The sequence below is a fragment of the Copadichromis virginalis genome, linkage group LG14 (genome assembly GCF_057382275.1).
Source record: "Copadichromis virginalis isolate Kocher_CV1m ecotype Utaka linkage group LG14, C_Virginalis_male_GT1.1, whole genome shotgun sequence".
Taxonomy (NCBI): Eukaryota; Metazoa; Chordata; class Actinopteri; order Cichliformes; family Cichlidae; genus Copadichromis; species Copadichromis virginalis.
Window position 1 is genome coordinate 15,698,593 of NC_140631.1, and position 20,494 is coordinate 15,719,086.

The 20,494-nt window shown below is 43.3% G+C and overlaps 1 protein-coding gene across 12 annotated transcripts in view; it reads right to left on the reverse strand.

The window, feature by feature from the left end:
* The window catches only part of mecom (MDS1 and EVI1 complex locus), a 125,465-nt gene that overhangs the window by 25,579 nt on the left and 79,392 nt on the right, over positions 1 to 20,494 (reverse strand). Inside the window, exon 1 of one of the 12 annotated variants that reach the window (XM_085429576.1) lies at positions 1,354 to 1,412. The exons of the other annotated variants lie outside the window; for them this stretch is intronic. The gene's annotated coding sequence lies outside the window, so the exon portion shown is untranslated. Of the gene's footprint in view, positions 1 to 1,353; positions 1,413 to 20,494 lie in introns of those variants that run through there. 12 annotated transcript variants of the gene reach the window in all.

Here is a 20,494-nt window from a genome sequence, read left to right on the forward strand (position 1 = left end):
TTGATCAGTATCAGTCCAGGTTACTGTGTCCAAACACTGACTAACCACATACCTCCCACAGAGAAAAGAACTCAAATGTTAGGAGCAGGTCTCTCTCTCTCTCTCTCTCTCTCTCTCTGACACACACACACACACACACACACACACACACACACACACACACACACACACACACACACACACACACACTTTTAATATTATTATTATTTGTATTCTTTTGAATATAAGACAGTGAACATTGTATATAAATGAAAAGAAAGAGAAAAAAGCATTCAGTACCAAAGTAATTTCATTATATATCTGAGACCTTTTTAAAGCTTCAGAGGCCTGTTGAAGAATGATGTCATTACCATTTAAGTAATAAAAATGGAAATCATATTCATAAATATTCTTAAGATGCTAAGTGACGTCAATAAGTCAGTACATAAGGAAGACAAAAAAGCCAAATAGTAGGTTCAGTAACAAATAAAAACATGAATTATTATATGCATTCATTTCATATTAGCAAAGGTTTCTTTCAGTTTCACTTTGGACCGATCGCTCCTTTATTATTTTGTTACAGAAAGGAAGAAAAAAAAAAAGAAATGTAAAAATCTGCCACAAAATGAAATACATCCCTAAAAAAAATCTATTTGCATTTAACCTGATTCTAGCTGACGTTTAAATTCGTTTCTTTAAATGTAGTTGCAACGAATAAATGAACCAAACGTTACTCATTTTAACTGCAACAAGAACAGTAAAAGATAATAAACTACACACACAATGGCTGTGACAATAATAAACCAGGGGGACAGCTTTGTTCCTCTCATTGGCGAAATCAACAGAAGAGCAACAAACACAATAGAAGTGAATTATCATGCAAATCATATCATCGGTGGACTTTTATCGTTTACAAAATATTCGCGCAGCATTTCCACTCGAACGAATCGCGAGCGCTCTGACATTTTTCATGGCGCGGCTGTAAACTTTACTGGGGAACAAATCAACTGCAGGAAACCGCGAGTGATAAGAATTATGAAGACAAGCCGATTGTTGGGATGCAAAACGGAATCTCTCTCTCAGGGTCACAAATCTGTCTTTATGTCTTTGTGTAACCTGCTGCTGAATAAATATTTAGGTTACATAAAGCCCTTTGTCCGCGCTAAGAGAGCACCTAGTCGTGTATTCTGTAAACTACACCGCAGTCTTTTAACTAATAATTTAAACGTCAAACTTAGTTCAGCAAGATGGATGAGCGAATAAACTCCTAGATGTGCTTTTTCTTTCTCTGCGTGTAAGAAAAAAGAAAGTAAAAAAATAAAAATAAAACCTCAGTGAAGCAGTTTTTATTTATAAAAGTCTGCGTGTTCTTACCGTGGTGACTCGTTTTTTTTTAAACTGGCGTGCCACACTTTGAGCCTCTTGGGATAATAACAGCGGTGGTTAACTGAGTAAAAAGTGACACCGTAAAAAAAAATAAAAATACAAAAACATCGCCCTGGGAATTAAAAATAAAAGTAGAAAAATATTTTTTTTGCTAATGACGACTTCTCCAGATTTTTTGACACATTAAAAGAAAAAAAAAAGATCGGTGTGCGGTTGTTTTTCGGTCTCTTCAGGTCTCCAATCCGCGGGACGAGTCGACTTGTCTCGCTGTCTGTGTGTGTCTGTGTGCTGTCTCTCACACACGGCTCGCTCGGTAAAAGTAAATCCCTTCTCACTACACTGTCTCACAGACAGCGCCGACTCCGCGCTTCTCCCCTCGCTGTCCCGCAGACGTCGGAACTGAAATCCCCTCCGGTGCATCAACTTGATCCTAACTTTTTTTTCTCTCGCAGCGGTGCGCTTCGAAAGGCTCGTCCGCTCCTCTCTTGTCACCCCTCCTGTCCTGACGCAACCAGGTGTCTTCTAGTAGCCATTCAACTTTTCATTTTTCTCTTCCTCCCCCCCTCCACCACCTCCTCCTCCTCCTCTTCAGCCAGTCGGGATGTGTCGTCTGTGTGATAGCGGAGATATTCGGGGTGGGGGGTGGAGGGGAGATTTCAGGCATCGCCTCCCTACTTTGCGCCTCGCGGATACTTGTGTGTGATGTTTCTCATTCAAAAAAAAAAAAAAAAAAAAAAAAAAAAAAGAGAGAAAAGAAAAAATAAAGGATGATCCATCCTTATTATAAAAAAAGAAAAAAGGAGAGGGGACTCCAAGCAGGGAGACTGTCTTTACACATGTATGTCCCCGGAAAGCAGAGACTACTCTCCGCAGTAAATTTTAAAGTGACAGAGGCCCGGGGTTGGAAAGGGTGAGCGGGGTCAGGGAGAGGTCGGGATGGGGGCTTATAAAGGGATGAACTACACACACACACACACACACACACACACACACACACACACACACACACACACACAGTCTGCACAATTTAATGAAGGAACATACGCATCAAAGTCGTGAATTATTATCCACCTTTTCTTAAACCTCTCGACATTTTTTTTGTCGTTATTAAGAATTGAATTTAAAGGGGCTGCAGTGTGTTACACGTTTCTTATTTGAGCTATCTTATCATTCAGACTTGAGCTGTATGCCAGGGGGGACGAGTGATAATAATAATAATATTAGTAATAATAGTAGTAATGATAATAAACAGCCTAATTGTTCTCACACACTGAGATCTGGGAATCTCTATACGGGCCATTTGATGCCCATGCGCCACATCTTACGACCCTGGCCTACTCACCTGCTTTCCAAAGCTCACCTCTACATACAACACAACACATTTACTTTTCAACATCAGCTTGGGTTAGTTATTTCTGAATCTGCGTTAAAAAAGAAAAGAAAAAAAAGAACCTTTTAGCTCCGCGTGCGCCTTCGTGCATCTGCTTTGCCATCAAGATGAGACCAAATGTTGGACATTGTATTTCTTGAGTGTGTGTGTGTTTTAATCTCTCAGTTTAAAGCTGAAACTGATACCGTGAACAATCTGACAAGGGTAGAGAATAACACAGAAACGTCCTTGTTGTCAGTGAGCGGAGTTTATTAGGCAGCTTATAAAGCCAGAGAGAGCGGGGCTTTGGCTGATGAGAGCAGATGATGATGGATAACTCCTTACACTGTGACATTGACCTTCCATCCCAGATAATACCCATTGTTTTGCGAAATCGCGGAGCAAATGTGCAGGAAGGACAGGAAAAATCATGTGTAAATAAGGCAGGACCCGGCCACCGATTCCCATCGTCTCGCGCGCCTTGAGAACCGAGGAGAGACCCCGGTCCGCCCGGTCATTGATTTCCTGCCTCTCCTCGACTTGTCCATTGTTGGAACCCTTTTTAATTTAGCCATAAATTGGGAAAGCTCAAGTCGAATGAGCTGTTCTATTTTCTTCCTGTCAGGATGAGGGATTTGTTTTATGATGCATTGTGTATTAAATACAAGTAATCTGGGAAAGTGATTGCTTCACAGCCTCTCCGAGTCCTGATCGAGGATCCTGATAGAGAGAGAAGTGCGAGGGGTTTTGTGAAAAGGAGGAAATGTGAGAAAAAGAGGATAAACTCTCGGGGTTTGTGGTATCACCGGGGGTAAATTGGGGTAACGGTGGTATGACCCCCGCACCAACCCCCTCTCTCACACACAGACCCACCTACCAACACTCCCCATCTCCATGCACGGGCACGTGAAGGAAAAGCTACAATTCTTTTTCCAGTCAGGAGATGGCGTGCTCAGCTGAACTGAACCTCACTAAAGAAGTGTGAGTGGAGACTTGAGAGTTAAAAAAAAACCCCCAACTAATTAGGTGATTCGATTTGTTGCTGCTGTCAAGTGAGCTAAACCCAGCACGGACTTTTGTCATTTCATAATAAAATCCCGCACGACACAAACAAATTCAGAATAAAACCCTGCACATTTGTGACGTATAATTTGGTGATTTGAATGTCTATTTATGACAGCGCTGAGCAGCTGCACTGCGTCATCTCTACACACACGAGCGATCTAAGTTTGTGTGGATATTTTAGCAAAGGGAAAACAGACTCCAGCTGTCACGCGACAAAATAATAACACAATAAAAAAATCCATTACAAATAATAATAAAAAAGTGCCCACTTTGCTATAAGTCTACTTTTTTTTTGTTGACTTTCAATCTTGTGCGGAAAACATCTACACAACAAGGCGTGTAGATGCTAGGTGGGCCATGAAAGATGTGTACGACTTGAATATATAATCACCTGAACGAGCTGCCATAAAAAGCTCTCGAGTCCGCGCTGAACAGACCGATGGGGGTGAATTTAAAACACTTGTTCCTTTAATAAACCGCGAGAATGATTTGCGAGTCGTTGCTCTAATTTATATTTTGTTTGCCGTAAACGCCGTTCTGATGTGCCCGGATTTAATAGACCCGTTTTATCAGAATTATTTCCACGCCTTTGTCATAATGATTGTGACAAACGGTGGGATGGCGAGGTGGAAAAGCTGTTTATCAACAAATTACAAACCAAACACACGCAGGCTTCAGGGTATGTTAGTTCCGACTATATCATGCAACACAGCGTTTCATACTTATTTGATTGGGGAGGATTAAAACGTACAGCATCCGGATAATGTTTAAAGTGCTGTGAAATTCTTGAAAAGGAGTCTCAAATTGCTCAAACAGGCCCCTTTTTTTGCTTGCGGCTTTCTTGTTTGTTTTTAGGAGTTCGGTCACGCAAAGACAAATTCACACATGCATGTAGACACTTTTTATTTGTTTATAAGATCAATCAGCTTCATATATTATCTGAGATTCGGCTTCATGAGCTAACACACTTCCTTCTTCTTCTTAAAAAAAATCCATTAAATATCTTTTAAGCATTTTCTTCTATTTAGAAAAAAAAAAGAAAAGTGATTTAAGTTTCGGTGCTCTGCAAAGTCAGATGGGACATGCTGGAGAAGAGGGGGGGATTCCCGTGTGGGTTGCAAACTGACTCCAGCAGCAAGCGAACTTGGAGAGCCTATACCCGCTGCAGCCGAGGGGCCACATGGAAACACTGGGAAGGCCTGTGTGGTGCATTCCAGCACATCCTTCAGGAGAGAGCGAGAGAGAGGGGAGAGAAAGAAAATATCGCGGCCAAATCCACATGAAATAGTTCCACTGTTCATGACGAGACCTCCTATTGACACGGCGAAAAGCTGCATTAAGTCTCCATCGTGACTTTATATACCCCCCCCCCCCCCCACACACACACACACAACCACCTTTTCCCCTCGCTTTTTATTTCTGCCTAAATGTGGGGCGATTCAATCAAGTGGTTAAAAAAAGTCACCCGGGGCTCAAAGAGACGTCAGGCTCCAGGCGGCACAACACTCTGCGGCTTTGTCTTTTAATTAGCGCATTCATCAGGCAATAGGTGCGCGCAGGAGAATGAGTGGCGCAGTTTCAAGAGTCTTTATTAATAGAGGATGTGCACGGTGCCAATTAGCATTAAAACACGGCGAAGGAAATGAAAGGAGAAAATGTAAATAAAATTTTTTCCTTGGGCCTGGAAGTAGGCCCGTTGTGAGCGGCGTGTTAATCTCCACCTCAGTAATTTGGTTCTGCGGGAGAAGACAGAAGCCCTGCTGCTGTGCCCTGCACTTCATAAATCACTGCTTTATGTGGACAAGGTCAGCACCCTCCCTCCTCCACACCCCCACCTCCATCTCTCTCTACTGGCCCCTCCCGGACCCTCCGCCATGTTTACCCGGCCGCCCGGGGGCTCTCAGGACCAGACCGGCTCACTTCTAATTACTTTGGATTATTTTCATTTGCCGGGGGTCAGGCAGGCATTCCGGCAGAGAGAGCGAGGGATGATTTCTTGACAAATTCTGCGGCCTGCGAGGAACAAGCCCGGTGTGTTTGCTGAATTAGCACATGGTCTTTTTCGCTTTGGCACTGTCTTTGCTTCCCTTTGAGCTCATAATCCAGGGCGCACTCTTTTTTCTCCTCTTTTTAAGAGTAGAGGATTCTTTCATTTGTGTCCTTGTGGGTAGGTGTATTTTTTAATCGTTTTGAAGTCGACACTTTAAAGTTTGAAAGTGTCAAAACTGGGAAGTAACACCAAGCCTCATGCCCTGAGTGACCCACTCAGTGACACGATGCCCTGAGTGGGATTACTCACGGATTTCTCAGTCGAAACATTAAATGAAAGAAAAATCATTTCCAAAATGCAAAAACAACAGAATTACCACAAAACGTGAAAAAAACAAACAAACTGAGAGGCAATCTCTGCTGCAGAAGCTGAAGTGCTACAAGGGACAGTAAGGGACTAAACTGTTTCAGACAATCTGAGGAGAGGGCGAATGTGAGATTAGATAAGATGCAAAGCTAACTGGGTTTAGGCAACCTGATGGTGTTGTCTGAAGGAAGCAATGGCGGCCTAAGTGACTTGAGAGTCTGTCAGGCGGAAGAGAAGTGGAGACGGGGCTGAGGGCTGGCAGTGATGTACACAAAGTAGTACAGATTGTGGTAATCACAGACACTTCCTCCACAGAGCCTCGGCATATAGGGACACACTGTATTTGGGCTATTGGGTGTGATAAAGCTGCACAAGTGTCAAAGGTCAGGTTTGTGAAACATAAATTCAGTGGGCACACAGCTCCCATACGCATTGGACAGACTGGAAACTTAAACACCTCCCCACCACCTCCACCTCCAGCCTCAGTGGAGAAGGTGGGGGGAGGTAATTAGAGCATGTTGCCTTTTGCCGCAGGGAGAACAAATTGGCTCTAAAACGCTCATAGATATCATCTTTAAAAGAGGCTTTTTATGTACAAGAGGTAAAAGTGGTATGGAACTGAACACGGCACTTCAGATGTCCAAGTGTCACACATTCATTACATTTATTGAGCTCTCTTCTCACGTTTAAAGTCAGGACTCAGCTGTAATACTGTGACAAGCTGCCTTTGACACACCGTGTCCAATTGGAAGGCTAATATTTTAATGTTGGTGGATATCAGACAAGGACGTTACAGCTTTTCGCTGCGACCGAAGAAAATGATCCCGGCAGCCTTGTGATAACAGCTAACTTGATTCTGAACAGGAAACAACTGAAAATAGGTTGATACTTCTCAGAAATCTAAATAAAAAACCCAGCAGCAGATCAAACACAGGCACTCTGTTTCTTCTGCGTATTCGCTTTTATTGGAAGTTTTTTTTCTCAAACTGAAGGGGGGGGGGGGGGGGGGGGAAGCGCTTGTTGTGTCGTAGAGAAAAAAAAGAGGGGAACATGAGTGTATAATGGCTATTTTTATATTCAACTTTGCAAGTAGTCAAAACTGAAAAGTGAGAAAGGAGGAAAGTATTCTTGTGTAAGCAGACTGTGGAAGTGTGTTCAGTCTGTTCATCATGACATATAAAGAAACCCACATAGTTGTGACTCAAGAGGATATTACACTGATTTACATTTCCTGGAGATTTTCACTAACCTTTAATATAACTGCTGCTTCACTCTAACCTAACCTTAAAACCTCTATTCATCTAAAAAAAAGCAAAAGACTTATATTTTCAGGTTAACTTAGTCCCTGTAAGGAAGACATGTCCCAGTAATGTGGCTTTCTAAACACATTTAGACCCCCTCCCAACAGGAATACCTGGACCACACGCACATGCAGGCATAGGAATCTGCTACCCAGTACAGCGTACGTGGACATGATTAAAGTCAGAATTAGCTCGGAAAACAACAAATCAGTTGCAACAACCTTAAAATGAAGGAAAGCTGAGCGGCTCACACATAACACAGGAACACAGAGTGGCTCCCATTAAAGGCTTCACTGGCTTTCAGTAGCATCAAAGAGGCCCCTGAGTTAGACTGGGATTATATTTAACCCAGGAGCTTGTTGCACTGCGGAGTACAGGGCACATGCTGATGCTGCTGCCAGAACATCATGCTTCTGGCACCGCTCTGATCCAGAGCTTTCATTAAAATGTGGCTTGGGCACAATTTTCTGCAGGAACACACACATGGACGGACACACACGGAAACAACACAGAAAAAGTCAAAAACAAAAACAACGGAGGAAAAAAAACGATTGTCATGTCGAGCAGACTCAGTGACGCGTCGTTCATATTGTATGCAACCTTTCTGTCGCTCGCTTTTACGATAAAATATCTACAAGGCTGGAGGAAAGTGATGTAGTTGACCTATCGGTGTTAAACCTTTATTTAAGAAGTGAACCTTTAAAGTTTAAGAATCTTTTTTGTTTTTATGTGTGGGCCCTGGGATGAGAAGAAAAAAAAACCCAGCTCCAGAAGCCAAGCAAGGGGAGAACATCTGCACCGAAGGGACCTACTGGGGTTTGACTGCAGGGTCTAATAGTGCAAACCCCTGAGCCACCATGCTCATATATAATATACTTAAAATTTCAAAATGCTGTAAAATCATATGAGCTCTAGTTTATACTGACACATTGCTTCATGATAAACGTGAACAGGAGCATAATTAATCAGTCTGCTTTAATACATTTGAATACATCTGTGATTTTATCGAAAGTCATCCAGACACAGAGCCAGACTTACATGAATAAATGCAAAGAGTCCAACAAAACTCCTCCTGTTTGTGTATAAGTCTCTAGAAGGCCTGGGCTTGAGAGATTGCAATCTCACTTGGCACATTTCAGTAGTCAGACTTGATATGACCCATCAGACAAGCTCGTCGATACTCCCCAAGTTCATTCAATTCCAAACCAATCATCCCGGTGTCATACACTTTTGGGTTAATATTCTAACTGTGAGGCCCGGCACTAGGTGAAGATAAATCAGCTTTTATGATGGGTTGTTATGGTTTTTATGGCACTGGGGTTGTGAGGGACTGATTTGGGGATCAATCACCTGCAGGTGTCTGGCAGGGGCCGAGGGGCTGTGAGGATCGATTGAGGATCTAGAGCTGTAGTGATGGAATAGAGGTGTATTTGTGTGTGTGTTGAAATTGGGTGCATTTGTTGGGTATGTGTATTAGTTTGTGAAGGCGTGAGAGAGACATAATGATGAAGGTGTGTATGTGAGTGCTTCGGAGACACAGAGGAGATATATCTGGGGCTGCAGCAGTGATGAAGGGCTGCTGGACTATGACCAGACCATCTCAGCTCTTATCAGAGCCCCCACCCCCCAAACCACCCATTCCTCCCACCTCCACCCTTCTCGATCCACTTCTTTATCTTGGTGGCACTTTGGAAAATCTCATTGTCACAGAACATTTAACAAAGACAAAAGTCTCCGGCTGGCAGCTGGAGATGACTGGCCTGGCAGCTAGTGTGCAGAGTATCCCTCACACGGCCTCCTTCACTCACGTCTTGCTTTTTCTTTTTCTTTTTTTTTCCCCCCTGGGAGAGGCCGGCAATGTGGGCAAAACACCGCCAAAACATACTGACAAGTCCACGTATATCTAGGTGCACAGACGGCTCGAGCGGCCATCAACACACAGACACAATAATCACCCAGAAGTTTGTCAGTTTAACTCTCTCTTTCTGCTTCCCTGGAAACCATGTTTATGCACATTCAACATCTCCCCTGACTGTCAGACGGCTGCTTCCTCCACGCTGTCAGCACAGCACCGGCTGAAACAAAAGAGGCGGAGAGCGAGGCCTAGGGTTTCTGAATTAGAGGAAGTTGGTGCTGATTACGCTGCCACTGAAGAAGCATTCCGATCCTGTTAACCCCTATGTGAGCTGCCAAACTCCAAACCATGCAGTGAAACCGCACACACACACACACACACACACACACACACACACACACACACACACACACACACACACACACACACACACACACAGCCCCACCCCGAGTGCCCTCTCCATGCACACAAAAAAACATTTCCTCCTCTTGTCTGTTCTTTCCTTTCGCTTTTTTAATGATAATCCTTTGCTTCTTCTGTCCTAGATCTTTCTACATCCATTCTTTTTTCAGCTTTTTTTTTTGTCTCCTCTCTGATGTACTTTGCGCTCTATCATCCCCTTCATTGCAGAAATACAGCAGTTGGCTCTCGTAGGAGGAGGGAACATTCCACCTTCACACCCTTACCTCTCTATCCCTGATGAATGTCTTCACTCCACTTGTTTATAAGATAGAAGGGGTTATTCATAATCAAGCCCAAGAGAGTATGTACACACTGTGGACATCCTGATAGAAAGCAACGTATTAAATTTCTGTTTGTTTGACAGGAGCGCTGTCTCTCTCCTTCTCCTTGACAGGAAGACCCCCATCCATCCAAGCCGGGGCGCGACCCCAGCAGCACTCCCCCCTCTTTCTCTCTCTCAAGAGCTAACACATATTAAGTAAATGAAGAGTCTCTTCAGGCCAGCGGGAGATAAACGAGCTTCTTAAACATTTTAGGAGTGGCAGTTTGATCTGGTGCTGGTGGGTGTTTACGACGTAACTGCAGCAGAGTTGCGTTTGTGATGTTACCCATCTAAGTGTGTTTATACTGAAGGGAAGATTGTCCCGATCTTCAAGCCAGGTGCTGAAGCTCTGTGTCTGTTTGAGATGGAGGGTATGCTTATGCCTTCTGGATGTGTGTGTGTACATTCCCTTTAAGTGTGTGCGGCTCCTAGGCCAAATCCTGTTCAGACAGGCAGACGGTGTGTTTGTCCACATCCCAAGCAGGAGCAGGTTCATGTTAGGGTGTCTGCTCTGATTCTACCCCAAGCTTTTCCTCCTGTCTTTCTGTCTCTTTCTCTTTTCTATCTTTCTCTCTGTGATTATTGTCATTGTGGTTGTTTAAAAAAAAAGAGAAAAAAAGAAAGAAAAAACACTAGCAGGGGGAAGTGTAGAAGGGGGGTGGAACTGGGGAGGGGAAGCACGACAGAGCTGAGGTGGGTTGGTGGCAGTGGTGGTGGTGGGGAGGGCTATAAGGCCCCGAGGGTGGGTATAGGGTTTTGGTGAGGGCTCGGGGGTTGGTGGTGAGGTGTGCTTGGAGAGAGGGCCCTGGTGTAATCTCAGTGCTGAATAGACGGAGCTCTTAATAGAATCCCGTCGTCCGGCTGCCACCGAGAGAAACAAGAGCTGTAATGGATGGGCTCAGCTCTAGCTCCCACTTTCCCCCCTGTGACCCCTGCGTTGGTCAGAAGTAAGAGCTAAAGAAGCATTGTAGCCTCAGGCCTGATTGAATGGGGAGGGAGGGAGGTGGCGGTGGCAGTGGTGGCAGCGGGGGTGGAGGGGGTAGCCGCGCTGATAGACCAATTTCCCACTACTGCGAGCAGCAGGGCTTGATTGATGAGGGCTGGTGCTGGTGAGAGGAGGCCCATCACATGCGATCACATAAATACTTATTCAGCTCGAATTGGGCCTGACAAGCCTTACGACAGCTTTGTGCTGTCACAGATATCATTGGAAGGAAAACGCTCCATTAATCATGTGTAATTAACTTTTCCAAAGGGAGGTTCGGCTTGGAACCAGTACTAACCCACTCAGTACCCAGATAAAAAATTTCAGCATCTTAACTGGGATTGGAGAGGTCTTATTAAAAACTCGAACCAGTTTCCCTCGAGCCGCCCCGTTTGTACAGGAAACGGCTTCATTAGTATCGGTTTAGGACTCTAATGGGCTCAATACAAAGCCTCCTCTCTCAAACCCAGCCGTGTTCAGTGGCCTTACAGTGCAATATCCTGTGAGCGCACACGCCCATAATGTTCCCTGTTTGAAGTCAGAGCAGAACCCATCTGAACGCCTGCCACTGGTTAACTACCTTGACCCTCCCATAAAGTAGTGTGGAGGAGTGAATGTTGGAGAGCCCGACAAGCTGCGTGGTGTCATTTTCTCTTTCTGTCTTTCTGTCTTTAGGTAAAAGGTACCCTACCCATGGGAGTAAACTGGACCAGGGCCCCCTTTGTCTTAAAGCAGCGGACCAAATGATCTGCCACACACAAACACATATACACAAACACGCACCAACTGATGAATGCACCGACCGAGTGCAAAATCTAATCTGATCAGCAGTCCTCCTTCAGCATTCTAATGCTGCCCACCTGCAGCTTTGTAGCTACACAGATGAATGTAATGTAAGCAGTTGCAATGGAGAGAGACAGAAAACAATAAAGGGCTAAACAACCATGTACCTTGACCTGAAACTGGATTCCAAGTTCTTTCAGGAAAATCAGATAATATCTTAGATACACCGAATGATCCGAAAGTACATTTGGTTCCACAGTTAAGAATGCACGAGATGTAGATGCGACGTAGTTATGTCAATGGATCAGGCATCAGGAATCATTTTCACCAAACATTTTGACTCTCACAGTGTACCGTGTGATTGGTCTACACTTTTAAATAACCAAGGGTGCTAAATTCAGGTGATAAGAGTATTTTCTTAAAAATGTACTGCCGTTGTGGGGTGGGACTCAGCATAGAGGCATAGTCTATGATTTCACCACACATCCTGTTTTTACACCGTTGGTTCTTGAAGGCATCATGTTTCTATGATGGAATTCAGACGTGGTCATCACATGCTTCAGTGCACACTGCTCATTAAATTATATCATTTACCTGAATGGAATAAAGTCAAGAGCAAAGCTTGTATTTTGCCAGACACGCTTAGGCATCAACCTCACAAACACGTACACAGGACCTTTCGAACTCAGTCATCTCTCTTCTCCTGTTGGTCATCGGTGGTCATTTCCTCTAGACATCATCCTCACTGTTGCACAGACTTGAATCATTTCCTTCCTGTTAATTATCTCTGTCTGGACGTCTGAGAGAAAGAAGATACACTACAACTTGTTGAACTAGTTAGGAAGATACCACACGTATTGCAGTGCAGTATGTTCGTCATTATTAAACAAAGTTATACAATGACCAAAGATAATGCTACCCGCAAAGAAATAAGGGCTACAAGAACATGAGGAGGAGGACATAAATGATTGGGATCTTTGTGAGGTACACGGTGAGGAAAAACAGCTTTAATTATTGGCTGCCCTGGTCACCTCTCCAGAGAATCATTAATTAAAGTTGAAGTCCTTAAGGTGCTTATTCAGAGTGTCTAAACCAGATTAAAGGCCTGTAAAGTAAACTAGAGACAGGTTCATTTATCATTATGTACTTTACACCGACGAGTGACTTTTTTTCCCTTATGAGTTTTTAAGGTAACGTCCTCTTTAAACAATGAATTCTAATTAATTAATTCTTTGTAATCCCAAACAGCAAAACTCAACAATAAAAGCATAAACTGAGTTTATTGTGCATTTGAATGAAAGTGATGAATTTTTAATGTTATTACACTGAGGCCTTTATATCCCATCCTGGGAGAATCCGGATATAATGTGTAGATTTTCTTTCTCACAGACAGCACACAGCAGGAAACACACAGTGCGCCTTAGAAACATTCAAACTGCTGGAAATTGTCTGTGTGGTTTAGGCAAAAGTCCTTGTGACCTTCAGCAACCGCTACAGTCTGAAATTCAGATGTATGAAATTAAAACTTTCATTGGTAAGTTGGTTTGGATTTAGTGAATGCACATTTTCCCTAGCGACTGCTGGTTGCCAAGGGGTTACTGACCAGTCTGCAGCGCTGTGTGACTTTAGCTTGATGTTCTTACATGCACCTCTGCTAGAATAAAATGGCTTAAGTTAAGATTAACTGCACTTACTGACAGAAATTCAGTGTTTTTAGTTCATCAGTTTGCTCTCTGTTGCTCTCCTGACATGATAATTTTGACTAATTAGATGAAAGTTGTGGTGGTGGTGCTTTGACACACAGTGTGAGGTAATATTAAAACTCAACCCATCACCAACGTGTCATATATGGATGCCTGATCAGGAATTTCAATACAGTGCACCCTAATAGGATTTCTTTTTCAAGATGTTGGGTTAATCTTAGGATACTCTATTTTAAGTTAAAATAAGACCTTTTCTTAAACCTAAAGCTAGACCTCTACACCTTTAACATATGCCTGTAGTTTTGTGATAACAGGTTGGTTTTTGTACATAAACCTCTGAAAAATCAAGTTTTTCATGCTCCTTATTCTGACCTGTATGAGGATTAACAGCCTGGGTATTAAAGAAGAGTCAAGGGAGAATGGGCTGTATGCATGAACAGTTGAGAGGTGACAATCTCAAAGACACAAATAAGAGAAAAATTAAGTCTTCATTCTCAGGGAGAAACAAACAGGAATGCATATGTGAAACTGCATTCAATTATGTTGGTGGAGATGTGGAACAGTTCCACAGACGGGTAGTTAAAGGCATACTACAACCAGACGAGGAATAAGTTGGAGAGTGTGATAGAAAAGAGTCACTGGGTGAAAGGTCAAATACATTCACTCAGCTTAATTTGACTTATATATAGCAAATGCAGAAAAGCTCATCTGCTCTCATACTGGCCTCCCTCTCACTCAAAAGCAGGGCTTCAGCTCTCACTTGTTACCAACAATGCCCCTCATTCTCTCAAAACTGTATTTAATTGACAATTTTCATGGCTTTCCTGTGAGACGTGTTCATAAACTGTTCAAAGAATCCAAATTGCCAGATGACACAATAACACTGCCTATTTCTCATTGTGCACATCTGGAGTCGGGCTTGGGTCTCGTCAGTCTCATTTGGCACAGCTGAAGGAAAGTAGCGATTGTTAAAACCCTTTAAAATAAGCTATCCACTGTCAACTGGAAGGGGACAGCAGACTGGCTGAAAATCGTTTTTTTCCCCCCTCTCATTTACTGATGGGACTTTGCTAAAGGGAGACATTGGCCACTGCAGTTGGTTTGTCAAAAACAGGCCATTGGCAAAGCTTATAGCTCGGGTTGTGCTCTTAGCCTGGGCTTTGCCCCCTTCAGACAGATGCTAGCTAAGTTGAAGAATGGAAAGAGGAGAGAAGAGGAACGTGAAGAGGAAGAAGGCCTTCTTGGTAAAATGGCTCTCAGTGTTAATCAGAGACTTCACAAGAGCCAGAGTCATCACCTCAGGACAGAAAGACTGAGAGAATGAGGGTAGGCACAGAGGTGAGGAAACGAGAGATGACTTTAATAAGAGATAGACAGCAAGATGGAGAGGAAAGGAAGGAGGCGAGGAGCGCCGGCTACATTCCTGTGGCCACAGCTGTGGGAGCTGCAATCACTAAAATGTAGCGCTGTCTCAGTGCTGGAGATTTCTGGACATGTTACAAACGAAATAAAACAGCACGACATGTCTGTTTTTTGAATCAAAGAGGAGACTAGCAATCAACATGCTGGGGTTTACACTACCTCCCTCCCTCCTTCATTCTTGTCCTCCCTCCATCCTTCTCTCTGGCTGACTGTCAGTCCCTCAGTGGAAGGGATGACCCCTTCTCTGTCTCTATATTTGCCCCTCTTTGTTCACCACTGGCCAGTTAAGGCAGGCATCTGAGGCTGAGGCCATCGATCATTGGCCTGACAGCGGGCCCCAGGCAGAGATGGCCCTGTTATTTGGACTCTGTGATGACTTCCTCAAAAAGGGGCCCCTCCTTCCCTCATAGGGCTGGCATGGTTGAGGTTTGGTTTGGAGCCTCCATACCTTCTCTGTATGTCCATAGAAAACACATCGAACTCACTGGCTGCATGTTTGGGTCACGCTAGGGTTAGCAAGACAGATAGAGTGTGGAGTGGGAGTAAAATAGGTCGAGAGAGCTGGAAGCTTGCTGTGTTTGAATCTACTTGGTAGCTTCTCCAGTCCCTTGGAGAACTGCAATGAAGACTTTGGCAGCAGTAATAACAGAAGTCAACACAGTAGATTTGAGAAAAGGAAACAAAAAAGCAACAGCTGGAGTGCCTCATTTGTGATTTGTCTGTGTTCTGTCAGACAAGACACAGCAACACTACTTGCTAAAGTACATTTTAAGCCATTATTTAGATCTTTGTGCATGTTTGATTTAGGTTTGCTCCCCCTCCTTCTTCTCACATGACAGTGTGTGAATGTCCTTAAAAAGATGTTAAAAAACAAGGTTTATTCCTCGCACTTTACTACTTTGCTCCTCCAATGCATCCCTTCCCATCATTCTGCCTCCTCCTCAACTCTTTAGCTCAACACCCCCTCCCCTCTGTTCTCCCGTCTCCCTCCCCACACTCCCTCTCAGGCACTAGACAGCGACTTTGTAGAGCAGCAGTTGTACTATTGTCTTGCTGCTCACATCGCATCATCATTACAGTTGGCTATAATTGAAAACAGGAGTCTTTCTATTAGGCTACATGGTGACATGGGTATCTGTCTCTTCTGATATTCCCACACTGGCTAATTTCCTCCCTCATCTGCATTCAGCAGAGCAGAGACAAGAGAGCATGACAGTGGATATGGACTCTGATAAAGACTCTGATAACTTTATGGTGATGTACTCCCACTTGCATACTTTTATATATAGGAAATGTATCAAACTTTGAAAAATTACAGAAAAAAAACATACTTCAAAATTTATTTCATGGCCTTAGCTGAGATTCATCCCTTCCATGTTTTATGTTCTTTTTGTTCTTTTTAAAAAAATAATATCTTTCTAGCCTAGAGTCTGTGCAGTAAATGCTTGCCATAATGCTAAGCCCGCCTAACAAAGGGTGCACACACTTCATTAGCACTGTCCGTGAGAAGGAAGGAATCTTACACATGGAATCACTCCTGAGCTCCCGTCTCAGGCTACTGCTGTGCAGAGCCTGGACTCGCTGGCTTCCTTCCTTCGAAATCCTTCTGGCCCCTGCCTAAACACAATGCACAATTTGTTCATATCCCGCACCAAAGAAAAGGGAGATACACAAAGCGCAGGAGATAAGGTTTCAAACTGTCTTTGCACTCGCAGGTGTGGAACTTTTAAAGCATTAAAAACGTGATTTAGTCCCCCGCCCCACTACCCCCTCCCTCTCCTCCTAAGCTTTCTTTTAAAATAAAAGAAGTGACCTGAAGGATCAATGGATGATGATGATGATGATAATGAAGAGGAGGGTGTAAGATAAGTTAATAACTGGGTGAGAGTTTAGGAAGTGGAGTCCACATACAAACCGAAGAGAGCTCGTTTAGCTTCTGTCTCACATTGCATCACGCTGCCCTACACCTTAACACTAACACTTTGCTATTGCTCTCTCAAACTCTTTGCCTTTGCCCTGTTTCAATGGCATCAAATGGCTCGAGTGGACAAAAGAAGAGAGGGAGTGCTGCCAGCTGCCAGACTATGGCCACCATGGTACACCCCACTTCTATGAGCATGCCATTGACCTTCAAAAACAGCTATTTTATTTTACTAATAAACACAAGTTGACTAAAATAGTTTTATTTTTTTTCAAAAAACCCACTCAACATATCCACAGCTCCATATTTTTCAGCTGTCGTCCTGTGAAGAACATGAGGATTGGTGTCCTTTTTTCATGTACTTTGGAATAGGCTTCTTCTGTTCCTGTACTGAAGGTGGAGTCAGTCTGGGTTTTTTCTTCTTCTGATTTTTATCTGTTTGTTTGTGCAACGCGTTACTGAGACAAAACCTGAAAAAACATACCTTTATAAGTTATATAATCTCTCTTGTGTCTGTTAATCAAATATGTAATGTCCATTCTTTTTCACTTCTTACCCCATCAATAGTTGTTCTTGTTCTTTTGCATGTCGTGCACAATCATGCTCCTCTGTTGCTTTATGCCTTCCTCCTTTTTGGAATTACCCAGTGCAACTATCCATCAATCAGTCCATCCACCCATTTATCCATCCACTTGTTCATCTGTCCATCCATCTTTACCAATATGAAGGGCTTTAATATGATGAGTCCTTTGAGTCCAAGCACGGCTCAGTCATTTGCTGTCTCTGTCTCCATTACTCTTTGCTATTGGTCCCCTGGGTTGTCACAGTGGCTGCAGAAGTGGCTGCTTTTCTTCCGCTATTATCACATAAGACTTGTTATATCTGAGATGTAATTGCACGCAAGTGAGGTAAGTGTGTTGGAATTATCAGGTACAGGCTACGAGGCAGGAAAAAAAAATATCCTCTGTCCTCTTTATCTCTTTCTGGCACGCACATGAACACTCTCAAACACACAGAATTTGGTGAGCCCTCACACCTGCTTTCCCCTTGACTAGGTCACTAAGTCCATATCTCTCCTTGGTGGTGTAAACTGTGGGTGAATCACTGTCAAATATTGTCTCAAGATTTTCTCTCTTTCTTTCTTCTTCTTCTTGTCTCTTTGTCAGTAAATGACTCTTATCACTCCTACCATGAAGGCCCTTTCTTCCTTTACTCATATCCGAAAGAGCGGAAAAAAAAAAAGAGAGCCGAGTGCCTTTCAAAAACCAAAACTTCATTGAGACCACTGGTCTGTGTACATTCCACAAATTTGAACAATAACTTATCAGAGGCGAAAGAAGGAAGGGCAAAAAGAAAGAAAGCACATATGAAAGAAAGGATAAAAGGCAAAAATGTGAGGAGATAGGGGTAAGGAGGTGAAGAGGTGATCTGTGTGTATAAGGGATCTGCTGATTTGGCTTCCTCAATCCCTCTTGGTCTTCGAGGTCAACGTGAGGTTTCTCGATAGTTGTCAACAAACTTGGTGTGTGCTGAGTTAACATCCATCCATTGCACGCTTAAAATGAATGGGTGTGCGTCTGTTAATATTTAGAAGAGAAGAAATTGAGCGGATACATTTAAAAGTGCCCCTTGAAGTCTTTATTACATGCCAGCTTGCTCAACTTGCAAATCTGCTCCAAAGCAAGGTGCTATAAATTTACAAAATATACGTGCAACTTAATCGGAAAGTAGAGCTTGTTGGCAAACTTGATATTCGAATTTGAGGCCGTTTCTATGAGGCTGCAGTTCAAAAGAGATTAGATATGCACTATTTAGTCATGCAGTCCTTGAGCCGGAATCAGTTGTGAGGGAGATCATTCCAAAGGAAACAGGATCTCATCTGAGGTGATCCAGATCAGAGACCAGCTCGTAAAACTGTCCTCCCTAATGGATCACCTCATTGGAACGCATGCACTCGCACAGCATAGATGCAAAGATGTAGACTCACGTTCACACAGACAGCACAGTGTATCCGAATACACGTAAACACGTAATACAACCATATAACCAAAGGCTAACACGCTCCCCCTTCGTTTAAACCCACATGTGCGCTCTCACCAACACGGCCTGTTAGGAGAGAAGTTGAAATTTTAAGCTTGCAAATCTATAATGTGCAAATTCAAGTAAATTGTTTACTGACCCGTGTCATATTTGCATGTGTGTTTCAAGGCAAACAGGGCAGTGTGTACTGCTCCTATGATGTGGATTGGCTCTCTCGGGGGATCACACACACACATTTACACCCTCGCACACACACCAGTAACATTCCTTCCTGCCCTCTCTGGCCAAGCCCAGAGCTTGACCTTTCTGTGTCACTCAATCCAACAGGCAATATTTGCTTTCGTCATCATAAATATTAAATATGTGCAGAGGCAAATATTTGGGTTTGGCGACCTCGAAAGTGGTAAATGAATTAATGTATTCACATGAAGAGAGCCGGGGAGTCAGGGTGTTCCTGCACACACGCAGCCTTTCAGCCTTTCCAGCTCCTTACGGTAAAGGCCTGTCAGTGGTCACGCAGGGAAAGACCCACAATTTCTGAAAAAAAAGTCATGGTAAATGACTCAAATTTGGAGGTCACTGAGTGGTAAATTCTTTTCTGTTGTTATAGTGTGTCACAACTGCATGCAACGCTAAGCCAAGTTAAGAAATGCATGTACCATTTGACATAACTGCACATGCAATATTAAAACTACTAAAAAGAGTGCTACTCTGCTCAGTATAGAAACTCATCAGCCACCTCATTAGTTACATCTTGCAAGTACAAGGTTTTATTTGGCATCAGGGCTGCATTAATTCTTTGTGGCATAGATTCAGTAAGATGCTGGACCAGTTCCTCTGAGACTGTGGTCCATATGATGGCATCACTCAGTTGCTGAAGATTTGTCAGCTGCACATTCGTGATGTGAATCTCCTGTTCTACCACATCCCAAAAGTATGGTATTTGACAGAGATCCAGTGACTGTAGATTGCACTGTCACCTTAGAAAACCAGTTTGGGATGATTAGAGCTTTGTGAGATGGTATGTTATCCTGCTGCAAGCAGCCATCAGAAGATGGGTAGACTGTGGCTACAAAGGAATGGACATGGTCACCAACAATACTAAGGTAAGATGCGGTGTTTAAACTGGCACTGAATAGCTCAAAGTGTTTCAAGAAAATATCTCCCATACCATTAAACTACCATCAGCCTGAACTTTTCATATAAGCCGGCTTTCATGGCCTTTTTTGTCAAATTCTGACAAACAGTCATCAGATTAGGCATTGTTTTTTCCCAGTCTTCTATTAACAATTTTGGTGAATCTGTATACATTTTTGGTGTGGTCTTCTGCTGCTGCTGACCGTGTGCTTTAAGGCTTCAACGTGTTCCGTGTTCAGAAATGCTCTTCTGCATATCTTGGTTCTATCGAATGGTTTTTTGAGTAACTATTGCCTTACTATAGTCTGCCTTCCTTGAGGCTATCTGGAACTCTCCTCTGACCTTTCGAAAATCAACAAGCCCCAGAGAACTGCCACTCTCTGAATATTTTCTTTTTTCAGACCATTC